General features: G+C 38.3%; 1 protein-coding gene across 2 annotated transcripts in view; it reads right to left on the bottom strand.

Annotated features, from left to right (window-relative positions):
• Nucleotides 1-7,333, bottom strand: part of LOC106070670 (midasin-like) — a 96,242-nt gene that overhangs the window by 37,013 nt on the left and 51,896 nt on the right. The gene's annotated exons all lie outside the window — the stretch shown is intronic.

Raw genomic sequence — 7,333 nt, forward strand, 5'->3', positions numbered from 1 at the left:
ATGTAGACAGTCGTCAATCTGTTTGCATGTTGTTCTTGTCAGCTTAGGGCTTAGAGTGATGTTGAATGTAGACAGTCGTCAATCTGTTTGCATGTTGTTCTTGTCAGCTTAGGGCTTAGAGTGATGTTGAATGTAGACAGTCGTCAATCTGTTTGCATGTTGTTCTTGTCAGCTTAGGGCTTAGAGTGATGTTGAATGTAGACAGTCGTCAATCTGTTTGCATGTTGTTCTTGTCAGCTTAGGGCTTAGAGTGATGTTGAATGTAGACAGTTGTTACTTCGTTTTGAATGTTGTTCTAGTCAATTGGAAAGAGAGCTGTTTGTTGTAAACTGTCAATCTAAATTGTGCTAGTAGCTCATTACAAACTGTGACTTTTTGACCTCTCCAACACCATGGTCTAGTAGTCAACTTCAAAATCAATGGTAGTCAACTTCAAAATCAAGTTCATCTCTAAATGTGACACACACACACAAGTGTAAAGTGCAATGGCATGGAAGATACAAATCAATAAAACATCAAAATAAGATTGGAGTCATGGAAATATTTTTTTTTAAATCCAGAAACTACTTTTTTTTTTGTTTTATAAATAGCTTGTAGCTGGGTCAAGATTTATGTGATGTAATAGGCTGAGGTCAAGTTAGCGGCTAAAGATGGCTACCGGAGAGCCAGGCAATTTCTTGATTCGTGACGCCATTTAATCTGGCTGGAGCGGGGGGGGGGGGATAACGTCAACTACTTTGTCATTCCAACGGCCAACAGAAAGATTGCATTCCACTGGCACCCAGAACTTGGTGAGCAGTCATGGCTGTAGACTAGCACTGGATAACTACTACTGAAGCATAAATCACTGCATCCAGTGTATGGAGCTAGATATGTTAATATGGAAAATATACAAAGAAAATATGTCATGAACAGAAGGTAGCATCCCAGAGTTAATGTATGTAGTCTTAGGTATGTATGTATGTATTTGTTTCTAGAGGTTACAATGCTTTGGTTTGCGGTCAATTAAGAGAAAGCAGATCACGCTGTAAGTATGAACTAAGAAGACTATTAGGTCCAAACGAACAGGTTTGAGATATTCGCCTAGTAAGAACTTGTGTAACTGCTGTACTCTGGTTCAGTAATTAGCTGACATTACTTATGTTCAAATAGATGTCTTCAAGGGAGCAGCATGGCCATGTGTTGAACATTGGAACACATAAACCAGCAAGAAAAAGGTTTAGATGACAAAGTCATAAGTGTTCAAACTGACAACATTTTAAAACAACCAACAAGTACATATGAAAATAGCCATCAAGTACAGGTTTCAATGACCAACAAGTACAGGTTTCAATGACCAACAAGTACAGGTTTCAATGACCAACAAGTACAGGTTTCAATGACCAACAAGTACAGGTTTCAATGACCAACAAGTACAGGTTTCAATGACCATCAAGTACAGGTTTCAATGACCATCAAGTACAGGTTTCAACGACCATCAAGTACAGGTTTCAATGACCAACAAGTGCAGGTTTCAATGGCCAACAAGTGCAGGTTTTAATGACCATCAAGCACAGGTTTCAATGACCAACAAGTACATGTTTCAATGGCCATCAAGTACAGGTTTCAATGACCATCAAGTACAGGTTTCAATGACCAACAAGTACAAGGTTTCAATGACCATCAAGTACAGATTTCAATGACCATCAAGTACAGGTTTCAATGGCCATTAAGTACAGGTTTCAATGGCCAACAAGTACAGGTTTCAATGGCCATCAAGTACAGGTTTCAATGACCAACAAGTACAGGTTTCAATGACCATCAAGTACAGGTTTCAATGACCAACAAGTACAGGTTTCAATGACCATCAAGCACAGGTTTCAATGACCAACAAGTACAGGTTTCAATGACCAACAAGTACAAGGTTTCAATGACCATCAAGTACAGGTTTCAATGACCAACAAGTACAGGTTTCAATGACCAACAAGTACAGGTTTCAATGACCAACAAGTTCAGGTTTCAATGGCCAACAAGTACAGGTTTCAATGGCCATCAAGTACAGGTTTCAATGGCCATCAAGTACAGGTTTCAATGACCAACAAGTACAGGTTTCAATGACCAACAAGTACAGGTTTCAATGACCAACAAGTACAGGTTTCAATGACCATCAAGTACAGGTTTCAATGACCAACAAGTACAGGTTTCAATGACCAACAAGTACAGGTTTCAATGGACATCAAGTACAGGTTTCAATGACCAACAAGTACAGGTTTCAATGACCAACAAGTACAGGTTTCAATGACCAACAAGCACAGGTTTCAATGACCATCAAGTACAGGTTTCAATGACCAACAAGTACAGGTTTCAATGGCCAACAAGTACAGGTTTCAATGACCAACAAGTGCAGGTTTCAATGGCCAACAAGTGCAGGTTTCAATGGCCAACAAGTACAGGTTTCAATGACCAACAAGTACAGGTTTCAATGACCAGCAAGTACAGGTTTCAATGACCAACAAGCACAGGTTTCAATGACCATCAAGTACAGGTTTCAATGACCATCAAGTACAGGTTTCAATGGCCAACAAGTACAGGTTTCAATGGCCAACAAGTACAGGTTTCAATGACCAACAAGTACAGGTTTCAATGACCAACAAGTACAAGGTTTCAATGACCATCAAGTACAGGTTTCAATGACCATCAAGTACAGGTTTCAATGACCATCAAGTACAGGTTTCAATGACCAACAAGTACAGGTTTCAATGACCAACAAGTGCAGATTTCAATGGCCAACAAGTACAGGTTTCAATGGCCAACAAGTACAGGTTTCAATGACCAACAAGTACAGGTTTCAATGACCAACAAGTACAGGTTTCAATGACCAACAAGTACAGGTTTCAATGGCCAACAAGTACAGGTTTCAATGACCAACAAGTACAGGTTTCAAAGACCAACAAGAAAAGGTTTAAATGACCAACAAGTACAGGTTTCAATGACCAACAAGTACAGGTTTAAATGACCAGAAAAGTAGTTTTCAATGACCAACAAGTGCAGGTTTAAATAACCAAAAAAGTGCAGGTTTCAATTACCAACAAATACAGGTTTAAATGATCAACAAATACAGGTTTCAATGACCAGAAAAGTAGTTTTCAATGACCAACAAGTGCAGGTTTAAATAACCAAAAAAGTGCAGGTTTCAATGACCAACAAGTACAGGCTTCAATAGCCATTATGTAAGCGTTGGATTGTAAAAAAAAAAATATTAGTGTCACGTGTCTGCGTTTAAAACGGAAGTTCAGAGCCCATCTCAGTGTTGTCTAGGTAGCTCCAAGTGCGTGCGTGCGTGTGTGTGTGTGTGTGGGGGGGGGGTGAGGGGCAAATGGTCTATGTATTGAAATAAATGAACTGGTACGCTCAGATCGATGAGTCCCGCCCTAAGAAGCTCTCAGAGCCCAATGCAAATATTACTGAGTTGAAAAGGAAGTTCCGAGTGACACAAAGATAAATGAAATGAGAAGCAGACACTAGTCATTATACTCCTCTCACACTCGGCTACAAATACCCTCTGCTACTATTTGCTCAACAAGAGCGCAATGAAACGCAGGCTGTCTTAGCCGAGACTGAATAGGTTACTGTAGAAATATTTCAAGGCATGACTGTCTTAGCCGAGACTGAATAGGTTACTGTAGAAATATTTCCAAGGCCTGGCTGTCTTAGACAAGACTGAATAGGTTACTGTTATGTACTGTAGAAATATTTCAAGGCATGACTGTCTTAGACAAGACTGAATAGGTTACTGTAGAAATATTTCAAGGCATGACTGTCTTAGACAAGACTGAATAGGTTACTGTAGAAATATTTCAAGGCATGACTGTCTTAGACAAGACTAAATAGGTTACTGTAGAAATATTTCAAGGCATGACTGTCTTAGACGAGACTGAATAGGTTACTGTTGAAATATTTCAAGGCATGACTGTCTTAGACAAGACTGAATAGGTTACTGTAGAAATATTTCAAGGCCTGACTGTAATACTAGGGGAAAAAGATTATTGAAAAACTATGGTACACTACTAAATATAAACATTTCTTTGAAGTTTTCAAAACTTGTACATATTTTAAGGACATGACTACAATTACTCTTACAGTGCACTTCAAAAACAGACTATTCCAATCTAATCCTAGACACTCAATGAATCAAGTCATAATGTTTAATGAAGAAACGTATCAGTAATCACTAGGGAAAGGTTGAGTTTAGACAACTTCAAGTAGGTTTACATCTTACATTAGGTTGAGTTTAGACAACTTCAAGTAGGTTTACATCTTACATTAGGTTGAGTTTAGACAACTTCAAGTAGGTTTACATCTTACATTAGGTTGAGTTTAGACAACTTCTAGTAGGTTTGGATTTTTACATTAGAGTTTAGACAACTTCTAGTAGGTTTGCATCTTATATTAGGTTGAGTTTAGACAACTTCTAGTAGGTTTGCATCTTATATTAGGTTGAGTTTAGACAACTTCTAGTAGGTTTAAATCTTACATTAGGTTGAGTTTAGAGAAATTAGGCTGAGTTTAGACAACTTCTAGTAGGTTTGGTGTAATGCACAAATTGTAAGACAAATTTCCTTATGGATAAAAACATGATTATTATTATTACATTAGGTTGGGTTTAGACAATTTCTAAATGCATATATTTCGTTTATAAATGTTCTAACAGTAGGGAAAATATCCACACTCAATAGATCAGATGGACGAAACTCAAATTAAACTTGGCTTAAGATCGTTTTATGATGAATCAATTCTAAGGAAACACACAAGCCTATGAAGATGTTTCGGCCTAGACACCAATGTTTGGCTGGCTAGTCAAACGTAAACAGGGTGTGCATTGATAGGATGCATTTGAATACTGATACAAGACATGGCCCCACTCTATAGTGGCTAGAAGGGGAAAGTGATCTTCAGGCCAGAGTTAAGACTAGACAGTCTAAAAACTGACCACTATGCTGACCCAGGCCTGCTACGTTGACAATGATAGCGGAAAGAATTAGATTTTCCAGAGAGACAAGCACGCGTCGACTCTTGGATCAGGGCGTCCCTAGCTACGGGAACAGCAGACAGTCAATTAGCAGAGCACGGACAGAAAAACAAACTCATCTAGTAGCAGCCAGCAAGTCGTGTACTGAGACTACTGTCAATACAATCCAACAGGGAAGTTGTCACACCACTCTATTTCACGTAAACAAACTATGTAAGGTTTACAGGAAGGTTCAATGTCTAAGATACACTTTCAATAGCAATACTAGGACAGTGAACAACGTCAGAGAACACAATTGTCCAATGAAATAATACACTTTCACAAAATCAAGTATGCACCTATATTGAGCGTAATACAGGTGAAATCGTAATTTCCATAGCGCTGTTAGTTTTGAGTTCTGACTGTGAAATACAGACGGACAAACAGACAGCAATAGAATACTTGTAGCCTTCCGAAAGAATGTCCTTTTTCTTTACTTTTATTTTCTTATACAGTGGCATCTAACATTTAGCCTACACATTGATTTAGGTCTAGACTAACAACTGTATTCTATTTAACAAAATCTATATAGTGACCTACAGCCGTTCATGTTATTTTTAGAACACAGATTTTCAATAATACCCGGTTAGTCGGTATAGTGTCAGACACTACATCAGAAGGTCAGTGGTTCAAATCTCTATAGCGCGATATTTATTTTGATATTTGTGTGTGTGTAAATAGTGTTCTTGCAGAATTTAAAATAAGACTTTCGATCAGCATCAAAGTTAAAACAGAATGTTTGAGCGAAATCCTAAGATACGTTTTAACACTTGATCAAACGTAACATATAGTAGAGTAAACTGGCTGTTGAAGTGCGGACAGTTTTATTAAAAGTACAAAAAAAAAAAAAAGGTACGGCCAAAGTATTATGTGAGCATTTGCAAGATGTAGTAAGAATATAAACAATATAGCCTTGGAACGAATCAAAGGGAGGAAGCCGGTGTGTATTGCTAGTATCTTATATAATCTGTACATAATTTTCTATCTATATATATAATTCTCTCCGTAGCTCAACAGTTTGGAAAAGAAGTAAAGGAAAGATCACTCTTTTATATCTGCAAGTCGGACTAGAGTTACCCTTCGAAAAAAAAAGAGGGGGGGGGAGAACAAGTAGTATTCACCCGTCACAAAATAGCAGGGTTGTGACCAAGAAGTCATGGGAAGATCATTCTTTTTTTATTTCTACCCCACGTAGTTTTAGCAGCGAAAAAAATGAGGGGGTGGGGGGTGGGAGAACAAGTAATCTACTCTGTATTCACCCGTCACTAAATAGCAGGGTCGGACTCAATCGTTGTGGGGCTCTATGCGAAAAGGATTTGGCGGGGCCAAGTTTGGGGAGAGATACGGATAATAAGTGAAAATTAAGAGTTTGTATTAGAAAATAAATTCGTCTTTGTATTTTATTCATTCTTTACTACCTACAGAATTACTTTACGAGAATATCAGAATATCATAAAAATTCTGTTTCCTACATAGATCCCCCTCAATAGCAAAAATTACCAAATGTTCCAAACTATTTTCGAGAATTGTTGACCTAAAGTAATTCTTCATTAGTTTGAGGCGCGAGAAGCTTCTTTCACCAGATTCCACAATTACTGGTATTGCATAATGCCGTTTTTTCATCGCACGTAGGATTGGCGTTTTCCATTTTGAATGACACCCCAAAATGACAATTTTTGTGTATATATTTCAGGAATTTTTTTTTTTTTTTTTTTTTTTTTTGAGTTTTCTAAAATTTTAATAATAACCGGAGATTTCCAGGACTTTTTCGTATATTTTGCAATTTCAGGAGATTTCAAGGAGCTCCTGGTAAATCAGGAGGCTGCGGGAATTCTGTTAAAAGTAATAAAAATGGTTTAATTTAATAATTTACACCTAGAATTAGCGCGGGTCCTATGTCAGAGCGGGGCCCACTGCGGTCGCCACTGCGGTCGCATAGGTTGCATTGGCCTAAGGCCGGCCCTGCAAAATAACGGCGTATGCTACGCCGTGGGTCGACTAGTATATATTAAATGAGTTCAAGGCCTGAGTAATGCCAGTGAGTTGTCTCACTTTGAAATCATGGCGTCTGGTAAACACATACAAAGAGTTTCCTTATTTGGTCTTAGAATTCTAAAAGGTTACAAAAGAACCTCCGTGTTGACAAGTAGTGCCAAGATGTCTGCGAGAGAGAAGGACCACCAAATACTACCAAGTACTGTCCCTTAGGTACGAGACTAATGTTGGTTCTGCGCACTCCCCCCCCCCCCCGACGTGTTCCTGATCAGAATAGTTCACTCTAGTATT

Source organism: Biomphalaria glabrata, chromosome 6, assembly GCF_947242115.1.
Source record: "Biomphalaria glabrata chromosome 6, xgBioGlab47.1, whole genome shotgun sequence".
In the NCBI taxonomy this organism is placed as follows: Eukaryota; Metazoa; Mollusca; class Gastropoda; family Planorbidae; genus Biomphalaria; species Biomphalaria glabrata.